Below are 22,092 nucleotides of genomic sequence, written 5' to 3' on the forward strand. Positions count from 1 at the left end.
ATGTCTACCTGAAATGTACACATATTGACTTCACATATTACCACCACAAATCTCATAAAGTAGCTGTCATTGGGAATTACAATCAAATGGGGTGTTTCTTGTAGTAAAAGTAATGCTTGTAAGGCAAAAAAAAGATCGTTTCTTAAGCCACACCTTTCAAATCAATTGACTTTTATTAAAATCAAGGGAAAGTCATATGTCAAGAAGAAGAAATGTAGACAATGGTTGCAGAAAAACAGCAAGACTGCTGAAAAGCAAAAAAAGAGACAAGTGTAGGCTTTCACTGTGATTATTCAACATACCAATGGGGTCATACATATGTCAACAGGAGAATCATGGGTCTTGGGTATTTCTCTGTTTGTAGCCTTCCTGATCAGACTGAAACTTGAATACCCGTACAGATCAACTCTTCACATTTCAGACTGGATGCTGAAAAATTAGAGAAGATATTGGAAGGAATAAAAAATTGCCAAAGTCAAAGATATATTCCTTACACTGACAACCATAATGGGCTCAAGCAGTTTAGCTAATCAAAAAGTAGACTGGGAAAATATGATTGAGTTTCTACCAACTACTATTAAAAAAAAAAAAAAAAAAGGCAGAACTAAGGCAGAACTGCAGATAAAGGCAGACATATGCAAATTAGAAATCAGTAATAAAATTTTAACTGGAAGGGCAATTAGTCTTTGGAACAACTTGCCAAGGAAAGTTATGGATTATTCACCTCAATCTTTCTTGAAGGACTTCTTTTTCCCAGTGAACTCAGTATGAGGATAATGGTAAAATCCATCAGAAAATAGTCTGAATCTTTTTCTGCTGAAACTTTATGAATGTGTGATGGAGAGAAGCTGAAAGTGCGAGCCAAAGATGAGCATTTGCAGCTAAGCAGGTCACACGAGGCCACTGGCAGTGGAATGGTGATGTTATTTCTCCAGCAGTTTTCCAATGCGAACAAACAGCTGAGATTATCTCATACTGCTCCATCCCCTCCAATGATCCACACTTGCCTTGGCCAGCCTCTTGGGTCCCAGATGCTGGTTGCTGTTAAGAGGGAATATGTATAACCCACTGAGTCAGCTTTGTAGGGCTAGCGAGAGACTGCATATCACAATCCAGGGATTTCCGAATGACTGCTTTGGGACAATAAACTGCTGAAGAGGAGATTTAGGCTTTTGGAAAAACTTACCTTCTTGCCAAAAATGATAAACCCAACAGAAAGATCAAGGGATGCTTTATGTGGGGAGAGGCAAACTTCAGTGTCCACTACAGATATTTTGCTCAAATCTGAATTACTGGTGCTTAAGATGTTGCAGGTTTGCAGGCAGAGCTCTGCAATCAGCTTGAAGCCACCTGAAACCATGAACAGGATAAATGCCAGGCACACCAGTGGGTGGGAAGGGAATACTGAGATAGGCCCGACGGCATTGCCAGGGGGACCAGGGCAGCCCTCGCAGCAAAGGATACCCCTGGCCCTTGTGAGAATTGCTCAGCAGCCCCTCGCCTGCTCCTGCAGGGCCTAGAGCCACCGTGTCAGATGCCCGGGTGTAGCTGAAGCTACAGGAGATGCGGGGCGATGGCAGGGCCAAACGAGGGGCGATGGTGGGCGAGCTGGACGCTGTGCAGCTATGTGCACGGTTTCCAGGCCCAGCAGATGGCACTCACATTGCACGATCCTGCCGCCCGCCGTCCTGTGCCATGGGACAAATCCCACAGAAATCCCCATCACCCTGCCTGGCCCTGGCCAGCAAAGGACCCTGGTCTCCACTGGGACTGCGAGCAAGCCAGCCTGTCCTTCAGTCCTTTTCATCCCCCTGTGCAGAGAACCACGGCTGTTTGCAGCTTTACCTGGATTATCGACTCTCTTGCAGGCATCCCGGCTCTTGCAGCAGCTGCCGAAATATCGGTCTCTGCACTCAGAAATATCAGTCTCTGCACTCAGAGCCCCATAGGACAGCCTGAGCTACACCCACGGCTGCAACACCTGGGTGTAGGTATGGCCAACCTGGCTGGAAAGGCTCCAGGATGGTTGTCTGAAGGGAGGACCCCCCCCATCTTAGTTGAAAACGTTGATTTTTCACTGGCTGTTTTGCAGTTTTCCTTCTGGGAATAGGGAACACACCTTCAGGGCTTTGAACACCCCACCCACCTTCACAAAACAGCCCAGGGCTTCAGCCACCTTCCATGCTGCAGCGGAGGAGGCTGAAGAGCAACACTAGGGGTGGTGGAGTGTTTCAGGCTTCAAAAGCAAGCTGATAAAGTCACTTCTATCCCACACCAAAAAAAACATTCTTCAATTGCAGCTATCTTTAGCTTTATTTTACCTCCAACTGATCCCTTGTAGGACAAAGAAACAGGGTCCTCAGAAGACACTAATCTTCCCATGCAGGTAACAGTGAAGCAGGCAGTCTGTGTTTTCTCCCTTTTGTGGCAGCAAAAACATAAAAGGAAAGGGGTATAAGGGTCCTGAAGTCACACAGTCCCCTATGAGCACAGGGACAGGCATACATGACAATCCCAACAGTTAGCGTAACCTCTTGGGTGCTTGCTTTCCAGTCTGTGCCCCATCTACCTATTGGCCTTTTCTCACTGCTGAAGGACATCTGCCCAGGTGTATGTACAGTATGGCCAATTAGTTTCATTTCTATGCATCCATTTTTTTTTTTTTAATTTTTTTTTTTTTTTAATTCCAACCTGATGCTTCTGCAAGCATCTGCAACACTACCTCATTATCCTTTGATCAGTTCCCATTTCCCCCAAAGTTCTTGCTTTTCCAAAGAACTATAAAAGGTGTGTCAATACCTAGATTGATGGTTCCTTGAGATGAGTTGCCAGTCACACTGTCCAGTGTTTTCTTTTTTTTCCTTGCACTGCCCATCTGTCTGGACTCATCTGTTTTTTGTTGTCTGAAATTTATAAGTTCTTCAGGACAACAATATTTTAGACATATCCTTATCCCATGTTCTTACACAAGGAGTTGTGGTCCCTGAGCAGCATTTTTGGGGCTACAGTAATAAAAATGGTTGTTATCAATACTATGCTCCTCCATAGTGTAAGTTTGCCTGATGCTTCTAATTATAAATCCCTATTCTAGTTATTTATAACTTTGTAAATTTTTATGCTGGGTGTCTGCCTCTGCTTAAATTTTTTTTGGAAAGTTTCAGCAAAAATGGTTATGCTATTTCCCAGAAAAAAGATTATGAAAAAAAGACATTGTTTTGCCAATGTTAATGAATTGGTTGTAAGAATTCTTTTTTGGAAATGCTAGCTTCTCCATGCTTTGACTTGAAGGTTGGCAGGCTGAAGGCATCCTGGTGCCAGACACATAAGCATTTGCCCATATTTGGGTGGGTTTTAAGCCCTATTCATTATTAGTATGGTAGACTTTGGCAGATAAATTATTCAAAATTCCTGTCTGTCCTGAGCATGTGCTACCTTTTGCATGCCAAATGCATTATCTTGAGCTTTCTGCAGCCTTACCAACCAAGGGTTTAATTGCTGATGCTTTTAAAAGTAGCATCAAGCTGGCACATGACTTGTATCCTAGCCTACACACTGCCAGATCAACAGAGAGCAAGAAACCATTTAACTTGAAACTGGGCAAAAGAAGACCAAGGTCTTGGATGTGTGGACAGAGAGAACCAAGAAGTCAAGCTGAAAAAGCATGGAAGCTGGTGGATTTTGTCAAGAAGGAAATAGGAGAGAGAAACTGGTTGGACCAGGAGACATGAACCTAAAATTGGTAAAGAAGAACAACGGCAACATAAAAACAAAACAAAACAAAACAAAACAAAAAACCAAAACCAAAAACAAACAAAAAAACCGAGACCGGCAAGATCACAAGATCAGGGTAGAACAAAGTCAGGGATGAAGAAACCCATATTTTCTAGATAAAAAGCCACAAGGAAGAATGAGGGTAAGGACATAGATCTTGTGATCTAAAGTGACCTTTAGACACTGTTGGGATGAAGAATAAATTAAAAAAGATAATAAATCGGATGAGAAGTTAATCTGGAAGAAGAAAAACTGAGGAAAGAGAAACAGTTGAACAATCTAATCTGAGAGAGTTAGACATGGGAGTTAGTGAGAACTGATTAATAGAAGGAAAGATTGAAACAAAGACCCTAAGTGAGAACGATGATGAAACGTAGGCTTGCTGGATCCAGAGCTGATTTTGAGAGGATGAGAGTGGAGCCAGGATCATGTACATGGCAGAAAAGAACAAAAAGGAAACTGAAGACAAAGAGCAGAAACAGGGAAGATATGGAATGGGAACAGAAAGTATATGTTAAGTTGAATAATGTTGCAGTATGGGAATTACTAGGCAAACAAACAGGAAAGAGAAGCTTTGAGACAAGAAAGAACTAGAGGAAATAATGAGAAAAAAAAAAAAAAAAGAAAAGAAAAAAGAAAAAAAAAAAAAGCTCAGGAATGTATGAGGGGGAAAAAAAAAAAAGAGAGAGAAGAAAAAAAAAGAGAGAGAGACCTGTGAATCAATACGTATGATCTGTGACCATCAAGGCTTGATATTTTATCCAGTTCCCATTTGCCTGCATCGAAAATCAAAAATATTTCTGTGAAGTTTGCTTGCAGACTGCATCTTGTGTTCCCTTGGAAAGCCTGTCCATGCAGGTGACAGTCAGGCCTTGCTTTCTCTGGGTAGAAATTCTAGCCCTGTCAATGACCCGTCCATGTTGTCAATATGATTCCACACAGTGGAATTGCTGAGAGCATTTTGTTGACTTTTCAAAAAAAAAATTACAATTTCAGACAAAACCCTCTTCACAGCCAGCTGAAGATCAGGCTCTCACATGTTAAGAAACATCAAAATTACAGATATCTACTGGAATCTTAATTTAATGTTCTTCTGTGTAGCTGCACACAGAATGGCTCTGTTTGGAATTCACTTTCATAACCAAGACACTCAGACAGACACAGGTACATATAAGGAAGTTTGGACTGTAAATAATTTAAAAAGAATAGGCATGGAAGAATAATTTTACTGAGCACTCGTTTTTACTATTCATTATAGAACACAATAGCTTGTGGTGTTCTACCTGGATTTAGAAGTTCACAAATAACTGTGACTCTGGAAGAGTAAAGTAATCTTAAATATATGTCTGTGATAACTCTTCCTGTTTCTTAGAGATCTTCAGCCAACTTACTTGGTTTATAAACCGAAGTTGCATACCAAATGCTATATCGCTATAGAAAAATATAACAGCTTACCATAGTATCAATATGATATATATATATATTTTTTTCCTCCAGAACCCATTTCTCAATGGGGACTCCACTATTCAGCCATCTCAAAACAATTACCACTGGAAAGCTCTAACTTCTAGAGGAGGAAGGAATTGGTGTCAGATATCCTGAATCCTAAGCTTCCTCTGAGCCTGGGCAGGCTTGGTAAGTGTAGATATGGAGTACAATTTGTAGTTCTTGCCTTAGCTGATGTTTTGCTTACTGCATGATTAAAGTACCATTATGGAACCATCACCAGTGCTTGACACATCTGAACAAGAGATTTTGTAGGCTTGCTCTTACAAAGCTTTGCTCTTGAGACAGCCTCAAAAAAGACCATGTAGACTATTGACTTTTGGTACCAGTCTTTCTTTTGGGAGAGGGGATTAAAGGGATCTATAGTCTAGAATCAATTTGTATTCCTCTATTAATTTATATCCCATTGATTCTGGCTTAGCTTTTGAACGAAGACACTGGAAAGATTAGGGAGGAACATTGACTTCAGTGCATACAATTTGGTGAAGACTCTCAGCTTCATTCAGCTGTCATTTCTGATCTGGATGATGAGTGATGGGACTACTTTCACGAGCTTATGCCCTGGCTGAGATCTCACCACTCATGTCAGACAGGATGTATTGGTTAGGGAGTGGAGCAAGAAGAACCAACAATTTATGCCAGCTCTTCTTGAGAAAGCATGACTGCCACGTGTAGGATGGAGCAACACAGGATTCAGCACATTTCAGTGTGTACCTGGATGTACCATCAATAACTCTGGCCAAGAAAAATTTTTATGCTCATGTCAAGGCAAATGTGACCTTTTCTGCCAGATGCAAACCTGTCACAGTCATCAACATTTTGTCCACCCAAAATGAAGACCATCCACCCATGACACTTCTCTGATGCAGAATCATAAAAAACACTGAAGTCCTTTGAAAGAAGCTATATATTACAGGCCAGTAACCTAAGTATTGAACCAGAGTGTAGGTGCACAGTGTCCCTCTCTATTCTGCATTTTTCTTAGTTTTTCTTTCTACATATTCCATTTACAGACATTTCCCATGACACTCCCAAGCTGAGGGATTCTACTGATTCCTTAGAAAGGGACCAGTGCATGCCTGTGGGTCTGCTTCTTTCTTAGGCTCAGGAGCACAGAGACATTTTCATATTCTGAGGCATTTCTTTCATGCATCACAGGCATTTCAGAACAGGCAGAAAGGAGGATCTAGCCCAGGCCTTGCTTTTTTGCAATGATATATTCTCCATTACAGTCTGGGAAGAAATATTTATGTTTTCTCACTGGATGTGAAAGCAAAACACACAGCCTCATCTCACTCTGGTTGGCCTTCATGAAAGATCTAAAGTGTCTCGTCCTAAAAGGAGTGTGAATCATCTGTGAAATAAGGATATAAGCTTTGTGAGCAACTGTGTTCTAGAAGGGAAATTTAAGAAACATATAACCATGGAAAAGTGGTGAAGTCATGGGCTAAGGATTTCAAATATTATATAGAAACCTGAAAGGCAAACTCAGTTTGCTAAACATAGACTGGGCTTGCTTTTTGTCTGCGACATGACCCTGTGTGCTGCTTGGCAGCTTGCAACACCAGAGCTCAGCGGTGGCTGGTGACACCTGGAAGAGGCTACAGCTCTGCACCGTGTGTGCCTGGCTGCTGCACCTCCTGCAGTGAGTGAGTCTGGCTGGGTGTCTTATGCTGGAGTCTGTTTTCAAATGCATCCCAATGACAAACTCATTACTGTGGTCCCAGAGCAAAAACATTTCACTAGAGTTTAGGAGAAAAGAGTAATTCCACTGAAAGTGCTTTGCATGTCTTAATACGTGAACATTTAAAATATGATAATTTTGGTGGTGTAAAAAGAATATACAAGAGTGGTGGCAGGAAGTGTAGATGAAGTTGTTGTCCTCTTTCACCTGCTTGATTGCTCAGATCCCAGCCACCATAACTCACAGGACAGCAACCTCCATCCTCACCAGCATTCTTTTTACCATTTCACTAGAAGAGGGTGGTTGTTTCCTTCACATGCGGGCTTGGTAATAATGGTCTGTCTTTTTCATCACAAAACTGGATTACTGGCCTGAAATTGCTCTGTAAATTCTTTAGGGCCACACTGAAACTTATCTGGGAATGTGGAATGTCCTAACAATTACAACACTGGACAGAGAGAAGTTCTTAACATTCAAGTGAGGGTATGGTGCAACAAGCATGAGCAGCACCTGGACAGCTTCAGAAATTCAAAAATTAAAATAAATGTGGAAAAGGTGTTTTAGCTGATGAAAACTAACTTGGCAGCAATCACAAATGCCTTTTCCCTGTATCTGAGTGATAAACAATGCCACCAGACCACAAGAAACCAGAGGATTTAAAATGCAAGAGTTAAAAGCAGATACAGAAGACACAAGGCTCATGTTTACATGGTGCAAGACAATATTGATGCCTCATGGATATTGAGGTAACTCTCTGTCCATGAAAAATACAGCAGGCTGGGGTGTTTATTTTTTATGGGAGGGTGCAGACCTATTCGTTATGCAACTTAGACCTAGGAAGTGGTATGGGGTTGGTTTTGGCTTCTTTGACATGGTTTTGGATAAGATTTTGGTATGTGCGCTTAAACTGAGCTCAGATTGCAAGCTTCAAGAATTCATCATTTTTAGTGGCTTGCAAAAGTGGTCCAAAAATGAAATCCTGTGGGACAACTGATGTTTGAAGAAATGCCACAATTAAAAATGAAATAAGGAACATGAAGTAGCTATTGGAAAATGTGGTTCATTTTATAATATGATTGAATAATAGAACAAACACTTACGAACCCGCAACTAAGCCTGAAAGTGTGGGACACGGTTTTAGATAGAAATAACATGCAGCCAACTGTTGCAGAAATAAGTAAAGTGCTGTAATTGGTGAGGTCCTGAAACGCGTGTGCTGCCAGTTTTTAAATGCACTAGGCAAACTTGAATTTGTATTTGTTTTGACTCAATCCCCTGAAATAAATTTGGATCAGATATTTAAAATCCAATTATGCTATCTGCCATATTTCAAATGCTAAAATAAACCCCCCAAAAGGAAATAAGGTCTCCTTACTGCTTTCAAGTGGGTATTAGTGCTGGGAACAACCGAAGAACACTATCATCTTGGTATCCTCTTGGTTAACACGATGGTTTCACTTCACTTTTGACTCCCACTAAAGCAATGGTATATTGGAAAAAAAACACAGGAACTTCTTTCTCCCCAGTAAAAATATACATGATGCTCATTAAAACCCTAGGGGTTGCCAAAGCACCCACATGCTTTAGGGTTTGTGTTGTGTTTTCCGAGTGAAAACTTCATGAGCACTTGAAATTGAAAGAACAAATTCCAAATTTTTATTATTTTTTGTCTGTAGTGGAACTCAAGAAAAAACAAAGTGGGGAGAATTTCCCCCAGTAAATCTATTGTTTCCTATCTTGAAGAAGAAAATTTGTTTTGTACATTGTTTCTTCTTTGGGACCAATGATTATCCCATTCTTTAATAACATTGGAAGTAGAAAAACATGGAAAACAAGAGGCAGGTGCTTCATCCCTTTCCTTTTTTTTTTTGAAAAAAAAAAAAAAGCTTTGCTCTCAGGGGAATTCAATAATGGTCCTCAGGAGCTTTTGAGCATGGATTTGAAGAGTACAGCAGGGAATACACATGAAAAACAGCCAGGTACACACTGAAGTGCAACTCTCAGAGGAGCATCACATCCATTGCACTCTGCCAGCTTGTCAGGGTGGCCTGGAAGAGCTCTTAGTTGTGAGACAATACGCTACTTTATTTATGAATATGTCCTTTCCTGTGTACTTGTGACTGCCTTGCTGTCATGTGAGCACTCATCTCACACAAAAATCTCAGATGAAATATCATTTTCCTTGTGATGAAAAAATATTGATAACTATTTCGGTGTATGAACTGTAGAGGTTTCACTCAGGCCAAGAGGAGCTCCCAATACTGCTCTGTGTCAGATCGATTGCTTCAGTTTTACATTAGTTCTGTACTGTGAGTGGAACAAAGGCTTTTCAAAAATTTTTAATTACCATTTTCCTTTAACTTGGGCTCAGCAACAGAATCATCTCACAGAAGTAATTTCCAGTTCTCACAGTCCCGTCGATATCAGGATTGATGAAATTCTAGAATGCTAAATGCGGGCTATCTCTGGACGTAAGTACTCATATGAGAGTTGGACCTGTATGGCCTCAGCTCTGCTGCTCTTTGCTTTCTCCACTTAGTTTCACAGCAATTGTGCTGTGGATGGAGCCCCAAGCTCCCTGCCCACCCTGTTGGTGAACAACAATCTCAACCCTAGGTCTGTCTCCTGTGATTTATTTGGTGGGAGTGAAATACTCCTACCTTCTATGGACTAGCAGTCTGAAATGTTTTCTTTCATGAATCCACTGATGAAGTAGTCCCTAGCACCTGCATCCTGCTTGCTCAAGCTTGGCCTGCATCTGCAAGCCATACTCCCAGGTGTCCGTCTTTCCTAATTCCTAATTCCATTTCTAATCAGGTCCTTCCTCAGTTCCGCCAGGCCTGTGCCCCAGGCCTGAACAGATCAATAGCCCCAGCTTCACTTTGGCTGTCAATCTCACTTGCCAGAGATCTTTCTGCTTTCCTTTCTTTTTTTGCTCCCTTTGACCTGTCGGGCTTTTAAGTCTTGTAGTGTCCACATGGGGTCTTGTCTGTCAATCAAGAGACAGTCTTTAGTATTGTGTCCTCCTAAAATATCATCATACCCTTTATTTACCCTCTTCTGGGTACTGTGAGCTGCAGTGTGGAATGCAAATACCTTTCCCAGTATTTCTAGAGTTTGAAATAATTAATGAAAACAAGGTAGGAAAGGTTATCATTCTCTGCCAGACTTTCCACACAAGAGTGATGAATTGTTTCTTGTGCTTATTCCACAAGCAGTTTGGGCAGAGATTTGCCGCAGCCTTCTCCTAACACCTCTCAATCAAATGCATGAGCCATGTCACCTAAGAATTGTGCCACCCCCAACACCATCCCAGCTCCTTCTGGCACTGCTTTCATGCCACCTCTGTTCCTGCACAGCTTTCTACCTCCTAAAGGATGAATTGCCTTGCAAACTTGGTGTTAGTCCCCTTGAAACCCAATGACTCCAAAACTATTTATTTGAACCATTTGTGCATACACGGTGATCAATCTTACAACATTTTTTTTTGCTATATCTTTCTGTTCTGAACAGACGCACAACAAAAACACTGCACCAGTGCTGACAGCCTGCAATCCCAGATAGCCCCCTTCACGCTACCACTTCCTTCCAAATTTTTGTCATTGTTGGACACAAGCACAAGGAGCGGGTTGTCTCATCATTTGACCTTCCACATCTCCTGTGACAGTAATTTTCATCTGACCCACATCTAAACATGTGGGTTGGCATCCAGCTAATTTTATGCAAAATTTGAAAATTCCTCAAAGTAATTTCATTTCCTTTGGAGCCGAGCCAATAAAGCCTCTCCCTCTGTTTGTCATCCTCATTTGTCATGCTCAGCTTGAGCTCTCAGATCATTTTCCTGCCATTTCCTGTGAGAATGGGCAGAGGAAGGAAGGAGGGAATGAGGGAAGGAGGGAAGGAAGGGAAGGAAGGAAGGGAAGGAAGGGAAGGAAAGGAAGGAAGGGAAGGAAGGGAAGGAAGGGAAGGAAGGGAAGGAAGGAAGGAAGGAAGGATTGGAAGATTTTGACCAAACTATTCATTTTGACCAAACTATTCATTAACATAGTGCAAGCAAGGATATTGATGCACTTCTGGCAATTCTTCCCTGAAAAAGTGTCAGACCCTGCTAGCAGGCTGCACCCAGCTGTTTTGAGGTGATGTTTAACCTCTCATAGGTGAAAACCTCTCGTGAAGGATGAAGGAGTTTTCTACATTGACTTGACCAGGCTTATCTGCCCAGGTAGTGTTGAGGGTGAACATGCCTGATGTTGAAGGTAAGGCTTACGCGGCTGTGAATTTAAGAAGCTCACAGCTTTGATGAAGTCTGCTGCATTGAAGTACCTACGTCATACACATGTATTTCATATCTTCCTCTTTGCTAAACACACCGTACTTCAAATACTTAAGAGGAGCAACTCCCATGTTCCCCAACTTATTTTAATATTGATACTATTTTTTACCTAGATAAAGTTGAAGGCTGTTTCTGATCATTAAGAAGAATAAAAAATATTGGCACACATATAAAATCCCAGTAGCTTTAAAGTAACATTAAACCATACCTTTAATAAACTTGTGATTTCTCCCAGATGACTTCATTATCTGCTGGTCTGAGCAACCAGCCAGAGGCATTATAAAAAATTGGAGCTTCTGCACTTCTGACTCATCTTTCTTCAAATTTTTTTAGGATGTGCCACAGATGCAAACACCCACAACACTATCACCCCATCCCCCAGGTACTTTACTGCATCCATTTCACAAAAGGGCACTGGCACAGGGAGAGTGTAAGTGATTTGCTGGGTAACAATGAAATCTGTTGGGGGGTGGTGTTAAAAGTACAGTTAATCTTAATTGATTCCACTGGCGGTAAAACAATTAATCACATTCTCTATCTTAAAGTTGTTGCTAACTATAAAGGGAGTACTCCTATCTTTGCACTCGAGTAACTGCCTGAGCTGTAAACAGGACCAGGCCTCCACAGTATAAATCCCCTAGGAGAAAGTCCTACAGAGTTATAGCCTTGCTTGCTTGGCATGGCAAAAACAAGAGCTGGAGCCCAGCCAAAGGCCCTTGACTTCCCATTTTTGGCTGTGTGCAAGACCTCACCCTCTCCACAGAGAATGGGAATACTACAGAAATAAGCAGCAAGGGATCTATCAGGAATGCTGTGTGTCATAAACATGGCCAACACTCCAGGCAGTCCTTACAGCCCTCATTCTAGGGATTTAAACAAAATATTTCTTCATCACTTCTGCATTTTAGAGCAAATACAGAACAAGCACAAGGTCTCTCCAAACCTCAGACAATTTACTTTGGCTACCAGTACACCCACAGAAAGAGTTTTGCGATTTATATATTTATCCTTTCCTTACTTAGTATTGATTCTAAATAAAGAAGAAACCATGCTTGACGGGAAACCTATGAGTAAGGACATATGAATTAAAGAGTTTGTTTTATCTACCCACTTTCCTTTTACTGCTGCCAAAGAAAAAGTTTTTCTCTTTGTAGTAAAAGTAATGGTGCTCTGCATTTAATCACTATGGTATAGATTAAGTAGAAGCTTCTTTTTCAGATATTGAGTACTGAAAAAATATTAAAAAATTATTCCTACTCCATCCATTATTAATATTTCATTAGTCTTATCACATTTCTCCATCACATATTGTTTGAAACGTGTACTGGCAGCATACATAAAATTCACCTTTCTTATTTGCCTATCACTACAGTCTGTCATTTTATACGTCTTACACATTTAGTTTAAATCTGTCACCTTTTATGTCTGTTGCAGAATCAAAAAACAAGTACTTCTGTGGCAGCAAGTGTCATGGAGGAAATTCAGCCTTCTAAATAGAGGATAGTCCTGTGTTCCTAAATTTCTAATAATTTATTTTACATCCAGATACTTCTATCAGTGGTAAAAGGCAGCCATTTTTCCTCAATGGATAAGTTTAAAACAATATTTTTGTTATGTCTGTGGAGAACTATAATAACCTTGAACCAGCACTCCAGATGCAGGTTGCACTATATAATTAGGTACTCTAGATAAACATTACTGTAGAAGTTAGAACTGAATGAACTTTTAAGGAATGGAAAAAAAGGGAATTATGATCCAGTGGTAAGAATACAATTCGGGCGATGGTCATATAACAATGTTTTCCTGACGATAGTTTTACCCATTTGTTTTAGTAAATAAGAAAATATGTTTGGAAAAAGAATCAGGACCTTTTTTTAATCCATATTCACTTCTTGTTTTCAAATTTCAGCACAATACATATTACTGCTAGATGGGGGAAAAAAATAAAAAGCAGTTCAGCCTATAAGCACTTGTAGGCACCAAGTTTTATGCTTCCTTAGAAATGTCACCGTTTAGGTTCTCCAAAATCATTTTGACATTTGCCGTTATTTTATTTTACAGAAATAGCCATTAGGCATATGTGGGGCCTGATGATATGGCTAATATGAAGAAAATTAAAAATATTACACAGAGAAAACAAAACACCATGAGAAGATGCCAATGGGCCACGGAACCAGCAGTATTTTCTGTATGTGCCAAATTCTCTATTCTCCATCCAGACTTTTGAAATAAGGGTGGCTGCTTCAGTGACACTGTGGCTTTAGGGACAACATGCTAAACTTGCTCATCTGAGCAACAGAGATGAATATAATGTGATGGTGCTCCATTCAAATACAAAACGTCCGAACTATTGCTGTGGCATCTTCAGTCACATGGGCACACTGAGTTGAGGCCAAAAGCCACACTGAAGTTAATGGGAAGACTCCCGGTGATTTCAGGATGTTTTGGAGGAGGCCTCATGATTATAAAGTGCTCTGTGAGAGATCTGTGTTACACAGGTGCTTCAGTGTGTCCAGTCCAAATAAATAAAACCGTAATTTTTACTTCTTGCTGTGAGTCCCTGAAGTTGAAAGTCAATTTAAGAAGTGATTGATAATTTCCTCCTATGCCAAAATAAATGTGCTCTAATGGCAGCTCTGGACTACTGTGTTGGTAATAAGGCTTCATGGGTGGTAATGGCGGGCACCTACTCCTCACCAGTGTTCACACTCTGCATAGCATTTTCCTTACTCATGCCTTCATTTTAGTTCTGGGAAAGTGGCCCACACCTAAATTGGACATGAAGGAAATGGGTGCCTGCAAATAAATTAAGACTGTAAAAGCAGAGAAACTTGACAATTAAAAAATGGACAATGCTTGTGGATTAGATGATGTCTGATGTATTTTTGAAATATTTGAGCAGCAATTATAAGATGATTTCTGAAGAGGATGTGAAGCTTCCAGTTCTGAGTTGTTCTGTGAACTGTCAGGGGAAGATGTGGCCCAAGGCATAAATCTAGCAGCGCTACATATTGAGTTCAGGTTTGATGGAAGGTTAACAGTGTGTGTCTAAGTCGGTTGATTCCAATGTGTTAACTTGCACTTGTTCACAACCAAGAAATGGAAAAGCCTATGAACTACCTCATGTTAATGGTGTTAAAAGGATGGATTCACAGCTGAGTGTCATTTTCAAATCTTTTCCTAGAAGAAGAGCAATGAAGCTAGGGGTTCAGCACACAGCTGGTAGTGACCATGTGCCTATCACATGGGGAACCAACAAAAATCTGAATAACTTACCAGCCAAGATCAGATACAAAAGCATGCACTTTAGCTATGGAAATGAGTACAAAATGACTACAGCAATCACCAAAGCCTAACTGGAGATTTTCTCTTCTTGTAGAGTAGGTAACCTGGATAATCTAGCATCTCCCATGTGCCTCACAGTGCTGGCATTCTCAGTTTCTCTTTCTTTCTTTCTTTCTTTCTTTCTTTCTTTCTTTCTTTCTTTCTTTCTTTCTTTCTTTCTTTCTTTCTTTCTTTCTTTCTTTCTTTCTTTCTTTCTTTCTTTCTTTCTTTCTTTCTTTCTTTCTTTCTTTCTTTCTTTCTTTCTCTCTCTCTCTCTCTCTCTCTCTCTTTCTCTCTTTCTCTCTTTCTTTCTCTTTCTTTCTCTCTTTCTTTCTCTTTCTTTCTCTCTCTCTTTCTCTCTTTCTCTCTTTCTCTCTTTCTCTCTTTCTCTCTTTCTCTCTCTCTTTCTCTCTTTCTTTCTCTCTCTCTCTCTCTCTCTTTCTCTCTCTCTCTCTCTCTCTCTTTCTCTCTATCTTTTTTATTTATTTTTTTTACCGACATGGTGTAGTCAGATTGCTTAGAAATGGATCCCTGAACCTTGATGTATATGGTCCTTGCTTGACGATAAATAAAAGTTTTCTGAAATCATCTCTTCTATTTTTTCCCTTGGAGCAGCATTTGCCATCCATCAGGGCCCAAATTTGCTTTAAATCCTATCACACCACTGCCAGGAGAAACAGCAAAAAATATCATAGGTTTGACATCTCTGAAAATCTTTCTCAGAGTCTAGCTGTGCTGACAGGAGCCTTTAATGTTCATTCCACTCTTAACCCTGTGCCTCTCTGAGTCATGATTCTCTTCAAAGGAGGTGATAAAAAGAAAAGTACAGAAATTGCCTTTAGATCAAAAAGCAACTTGAGAATCTTTATTTCTCCAGCTGATTCTCCCATGGGAAATTCTTTGTCTTCAAGACAAGCTCATCTGTCAAAATAAACTGTCGTGGCATTTAAATACTCTTCCTTAGTAATTATGTTTCACTTTATGCAGTTTTGTAATTAGTTGTTATTTCTAATATGCAGTGGCTGCAAAACTCTACATGCTCATAACTTAGGGCTGAGGTCTTGAGACAGGACATTTCTTTGTGTGGAGGGGAATCACAAGTGCTTCTGTTTTTCTAAATCACAGGTTTGGAGAGTGGTGAGCAGCAATTTGTTAGTGACTGGAATAGTACAGCCTGCAGTCTAGTTGCCGAAAAGGTGATCTGGAAAACACAATTTGCATAAGTGTTCAAAAAAGCCCTTCCTGATTTTTTCAGTAGACACTCCAAATACCCACACTACAAATGGCTGGAGCATAAGTAGCCATAGTCCAAGAAGCAAAGTCTTGCCAATGACTTGGAAGTGGTTACATGGGGGGAAGCCTATTTCTTAGCACAGAAAGGAATGAATTGCAGTGTAAAGGCAGGGATCAGTGCTGGGACTGATGCTGTCTCAGGCACTGGCCTGAGAAAGAAGTGGGCAGTCAGCTAATTAAAGTCTGCTGATGACTAAGTTGTTTTCAGTAATGAAAGCTATGGAGGCTTGCAAGACGCTAGATGGATTTGTACATACTGGATGATATGATTAAAATGGGTAAATATATATTGATGTCAATGTGCTTTATACAGGCACACCTTTTCCAGTGAATATAAGACCCAGAAACTGCCAGATATTTGTACAGAAAAGATGAAGGACATTGTGATATCCTCACTGATGACCTGAAGAGGAGACCTGTGCTTTTACAGCTGCGAATCAAACCCTAAGATGAGTGATTGCCTAAAAGACCAGGAGCACATCTACGTCTCTTGCACAAGAGGATGTCCCCAGCCACAGATCTGGACCTGCAACTGGAAGGAAATGCCTGGTGGGACAGAGGGATACCCTGCATTGGCGGCTGCTGGTGCTCGGCATGTGTTTTGGGTTACCCACGGCATCCCTGCAAAGGGACTGAAAGTGGAATCAGCATGCAGAGAAACCCCAAGAGCCACAGTGTTTACCTGCAGCGCTCACTGTGCAAGCTGTGACGCCACAGCAAGGTCAGGAAACTGGACGTCCATTTGGCTGCCTGCCCACCCACCCAGGTAGGGACCCATCACCTCAACCTCAAACTTCACGGCCACATTTAGCTGGTGTCAACGGGAAACAGCCTCTGACGGTGAGGTGACATTGAAGAAGGAGGCTATATATAGGTGTGTGCTCAGAAATAGTATGTACTTTCGGAGGGCAAGCTAAAGGAACCAAGATGAAAGTTTCCACCCTTCTAGGAGGAAATGGGGAAGCCTGCAAACCGGTCTGAGTCAGGCCTTCAGGGAAGCCTCGGGGATGCAGACTGTCTGGACGCTCACCTCACTTTTCTCACTCTCTTGTTGGCGTTGGAAGGTTTTTCTCCACAGGAGGTAGCCCTGGAGCAAACAGCTCTGCCCAAGCCAGCAGGATGACCGGGGCAGCCACAGGCCTCTGCCACCCATGTTGTCCTTCAACAAGTCCCACTCCCACTTCCCTTCCTTTTCCCATAGACCACCATCCTTCTTGGTATGACCACCCATCTCCTTTCCACCTCTCGACAATCCATTTCACAGAAGTTTCCATTTCACAAATTTCCAGTTTTCATTGTGTCACTTGTATCTGGTGTTTCACTCAACTGGCAGCATGGCCCACACAGGGTACTTATTAAATAAACTTTTACTAACTCCTTCCCTGCTATTCTCGTGAAAAATAGCAGAACACGAAACATAAACCCCTGTTTAGTCTTCATAAGTATAATGCTTACGCAGTGGTAAGAGATCAGGAACATTTGGAATCACCGAAGAAACTAAAGAAAACAGACAGGACTTGTTTTCTTTCATAGATACAGATATATTTTCATTTACTTCTTTCTATTAACTGGGTTTCCTTGACTGTGTCCACAGCGATCTCAATTGTAATTATGTAGCAGTTAACCTGTTCCCTATGCCTAACATAACCCATAATTAGTTGTCTCGTGTCCACAGTTTATGACTCAACTCCATGTGGTTTTTCTATATCAAAGGTTTGGTTACCAGATTTTTTTTTTTCTTTACCACAGTACTTGTGCCTGCACTGGCAGAGGGCAGCAAAACCTGAGCACATCTGTTTCGTTTGAGGACAAAACCACCAGAAAACCAGACGGTTTTATGAAGATCTTAGTTGGGTGCCTTCCAAATACTACATAATCTTGTAGGAGAAATTGTTTTCTTGAGGAACGACCCGCATATTTATATATTCAAGTATTATTTGGACACTGAAGTAAAACATTTTCAACCCGAATGCTATCTTTGTGCTTTTTGTGGAGACAACAGAGACAGAAATACACACTGTGAGGTGGGGATGAGCTATTCTTCTCCATTGACAGGCCAGAATTTTAGATAATGAATTCATAAACCTCTACATTAATTATGTTTCATTATCTCTTAGGGCTCCTCATGTGGATGGATAAGATCATTCCTTATGAGAAAATAGATTACTTTGATAGATAGATAGCTTTGCTGAATAAGAATGAACATTTTAATAAATGTTTAGGCAAGTTTTCAGTTTGATTAATTTTGCAGTGACAAATGGGTAAAAGAGGTATATATAAAACAAGCCTGCAGTTTAGAGTAATATAATAATACAGCCAACCGCTATCCAAGAACAGTTAGATGAGAATAATTAAATGAATTGAGTTGTGTTAGGTCACTGTGGCAAAATTTTGGTAGTGAGGGGCTGCAGGGGTGGCCTCTGTGAGCAGAGCCCAGCAGCTGCCCCATGTCAGAGCAGAGCCAGATCCAGCTGCTCCAAAACGACCCACTGCTGGCCAGAGCCAAGCCAATAAGCGACACTGTTTGGGCCTCTGGGAGCACAGATTTAAGAAAGGGAAAAAAACTGCTGCACAACAGCAGCGGAGAAAGAGGAGTGAGAAGCAGCCCTGCAGCCCCCCAGGTGAGTGCAGCAGGAGGACAGGAGGTGCTGCACGCAGGCAGCAGCAGTTCCCCTGCGGGCTGTGCAGGGAGAGGCCCCTGGTGGAGCAGGCTGTCCCCCTGCAGCCCATGGGTCCCACATGGAGCAGATCTCCATGCTGCAGCCCCCCCCATGGGTGGAGGAGCCCCCAGTGGAGCAGGTGGATGTGGCCTGGAGGAGGCTGCGGCCCATGGAGAGCCCCCACAGGAGCAGGCCCCGAGCCGGAGCTGCAGCCCGTGGAGAGGAGCCCACGCAGGAGCAGGGGAGCTGGGGGGAGCTGCCACCCACCCGTGGGGGACCCGTGCTGGAGCAGTTTGCTCCTGGGGGATGGACCCCGTGGGACGGAGCTGTGTGGGAGCAGTGCTTGAAGAGCTGGTGCCTGTGGGCAGCCCCTGCAGGCTCAGTTCGGGAAGGACGGCATCCCATGGGAGGGACCCCACGGGGAGCAGGGGCAGAGAGGGACTGCGAGGGAGCAGCGGAGACGAAGTGTCAGGGACTGACTGCAGCCCCCATTCCCTGTTCCCCTGCGACACTTGGGGAGAGGAGACAGAAGAGGGTGGATGGGAGGAAGGTGGTTCTAGTTTGCTTTTAGTTCTCGCTCTAGTCTGTTATTAGTAGGCAATAATTATATTAATCACCCTTACGCTGAGTCTGTTTTGCTCATGACAATAATTGGTGAGTTATCTTCCTGTTTTTATCTCAACCTGAGAGCCTTTTTTCATCATATTTTCTCCTCTTGTACTTTTGAGGAGGGGGAACGAGAGAGCGGCGTTGTGGAGCTCAGCTTCACATCATTGTAAAACCACCACAGACCTCAATGTTAGCTACACATTCTGTGTATGAAGCTAAAGGTTTCTAAGCACCCAGCACCCCAGCTCAGCCGCTGCATCTGAGAAGGTGCTTGCAGCAGAAAGGCAGTTTAATCAGCACTGAACTATGTCCTCTCCACCAGACTGGAACGGACACTGCCGGGAAAGTTTCACGTTGTTTATCTTTGCAGGAGGGATGTATTTTCCCTCGTTAAATCACAGCTGGGGATATTATCTCAAAGCTGTGATATAGCCATTGCTGAGTAGTCCCCATTAACAAGTCTTGTGGTTAGAGGAACAGAGCAGTTATACAACTCTGATATCAGATAAGAAAGAAAAGAGCCCTGGAAGGGACTTCTCTTTTTCCAAATGAGTTGGCAGTTTATAGGAGATTTGTTTATTGAAGTCTCCCATTCAGTCATCAAGGCTCTGTGTTTTTGTTCAAAGAGATCTTAAGTGAAATCTGATGTATGCCTTGTACGGTGAAAATAGGACAAATAAATATTCTCCGATGCTTTTACAGAATGGGCAGTCTGTCTTTCCCCGATTTTCCATGTTTTGAGTATAGTTCCTCTGGCAATAGAGCAATAAATACAAGTCCCTCATATAATTTTCCTGGCAGCAAAGAATAAATGATGTACTAATGCTTTGGCTCTTGCGGGATTATTAATTAGCACAAATGAATAACTGAACTGTACTTCAGTAGAAGGGAAAAATGTCATGGCAGATGATTCAGTTAATGTGACCCAAAATCATATCATACTCAAAAATATTTATGTATTTATAAACTTGATGCAGGTTTAACCATATCAGAGCCAGAGACCTCCAGTTCTTCCACCTTCTATCTACACTTCAGCATGGCCTACACAAAAGCAGTGGTCCAGAGGGGAGGAATTATCTGAGTGCAGAATCTACTGCCCGTTTCAGATACCAGCAATGAGGGAGGCTGGGAGAGAGGGAGGCAGGGAGGGATTTGCATCAAAGTTAATAGTAACAAGAAAAACAGACCTTTGAGTTTGACTTCTGGACAGATTCGGACAGAAACCTACAGGGAAACTCCTGAGAGCTGCACATACAGGGAATGAGCAACAGTAAAATCAGCTATGATTTTAATTTCTCTTGAAAAAGCTACTGCTATTTTTAAGTCACCTTCAATATCTGTTTTATTAATACTGTAATAATTTATGTATTTCACTGTTACTTTTATATGTTATATTTAAAATCTGAAGTGAGTTATTGGTGGTGCTCCAACTTTTCCCATCTCAGCGAAAAGCAATGTTCACAGCCATCTTTTCCTGTATTATGGTGATGTAAGGCATCTGTGGATGTGTAAAGGACAATGTACCTTTTCATGAATTAAAACAGCAAGAGTACATCTTCATGTAGAAATTTACAGCTATGGCTTTTAAAGAAGCATCTAGTTCTGTGTGTTTCCCAGTTAGCAAAATTAAAACTAGGACTTTCAATTGAAGTAATGACAAAGTGAGTCTGAATGTCATTATTATATAGTTTTAGATCATCCATCTGATACCTGCTGTATATCCTACTTGCTAAAATAAATGTGAAAAATAAATGCTACCTATATCCAGGGGGAAATCTATGAAAATCAGACCTGACTTTTAGAACTTCTTTCCAAGGGAAGATTTTTCCTGTAAGGATTTCTGTTTGTTAGACCATCAAATATTTTACAGAAGAGAAAAGGAAAAACAGAACAAAACAAAACCAGAGCTTGTAACAGAAAATCAAACCAGCCAAGAAAATGTAAGAAAAAAAAATCAGACTTACAGGCAACCAGAGGTAGAATTTACTGGCAGTTCATGGTTTTTTACAGAAAGTAGAGGACCATGGATAAAACTAATACACCGCAAATTAAAAAGACACATTAACACAAGAAATTGTGGGCAGTGGAACTTAAGGCTCAGGAGGTGATTTTTTTGTTGTTGTTTGGTTTGGGCTTTTTTTTTTTTTTTTTTTTCTAAAATAGAGTTTGATATTAACCTGGATAATGTATTATAGCAGTTGTGTTTTCAGCCTTTTTCAGTTAGTATTTGACCATGGGTGTGGATTTATTCCTTGGCAGACAGTCCTGGAAATGAAAGACAAGGTACAACCTTGAGTTCATAAGCATGCGCTGCATACCTAACCTAAGTCATTTTATCCCTTTTCTTTATGTAAGTTTTCTTTTGGGAAATAGAAGTAATGTTTGCATTTTTCATAGGAGTGTGGTGGGTCTTTATACAGATCTTCATCTGGGGGGCCCTTGAAAGTGAAAGTGTTTGTAATAAGAGTTTATGAGTTGTACCCAGTTTACATAATTTTGGCAACTAACTTGGGGATAAATGGTGGGATCTAACACCTTTAAAAGGACAACATTGCCCATGTAGTTAAAGTCTCGGCTTGTAGAGAAGCAGGTTTCTGAAGACCCCTTGGATGGAGATCTTCCTTGCTTAGCATTATGCTTTGATATTAGGTGGAACAATTTTCAGAATTTTCTTCTGAAAAGCTTATAAGGCATCTTCTTTACTTCATGGACAATTAGGCACTTAAGGGATACGTATGCTAGGTAATAAAACTGGGCCACAATGTCAAGGTTTACTAGTTGGGTAGGATGGATCCTACCTAGTGTTTTCACACTTATGAGAACTGCTAAATCTCTGAATGTTCACCAGTGAGTTGGATTGATTGCAGCAGAGATATGACAAGCAATAATACCTAGGGCATTTTTTTCTGTAT

General features: G+C 41.3%; 1 long non-coding RNA gene across 1 annotated transcript; it reads right to left on the reverse strand.

Moving 5' to 3' along the window:
* Window positions 1-294: 294 nt before the first annotated feature.
* LOC309875172 lies at window positions 295-21,217 on the reverse strand. Its single transcript, XR_014317000.1, has 4 exons — window positions 21,145-21,217; window positions 2,322-2,419; window positions 725-1,041; window positions 295-429 (listed from the first exon to the last, which is right to left on the reverse strand). It is a non-coding gene; the product is annotated as an uncharacterized lncRNA (long non-coding RNA).
* Window positions 21,218-22,092: the final 875 nt, after the last annotated feature.

Source organism: Aythya marila, assembly GCF_965140915.1.
Source record: "Aythya marila genome assembly, chromosome: 2".
In the NCBI taxonomy this organism is placed as follows: Eukaryota; Metazoa; Chordata; class Aves; order Anseriformes; family Anatidae; genus Aythya; species Aythya marila.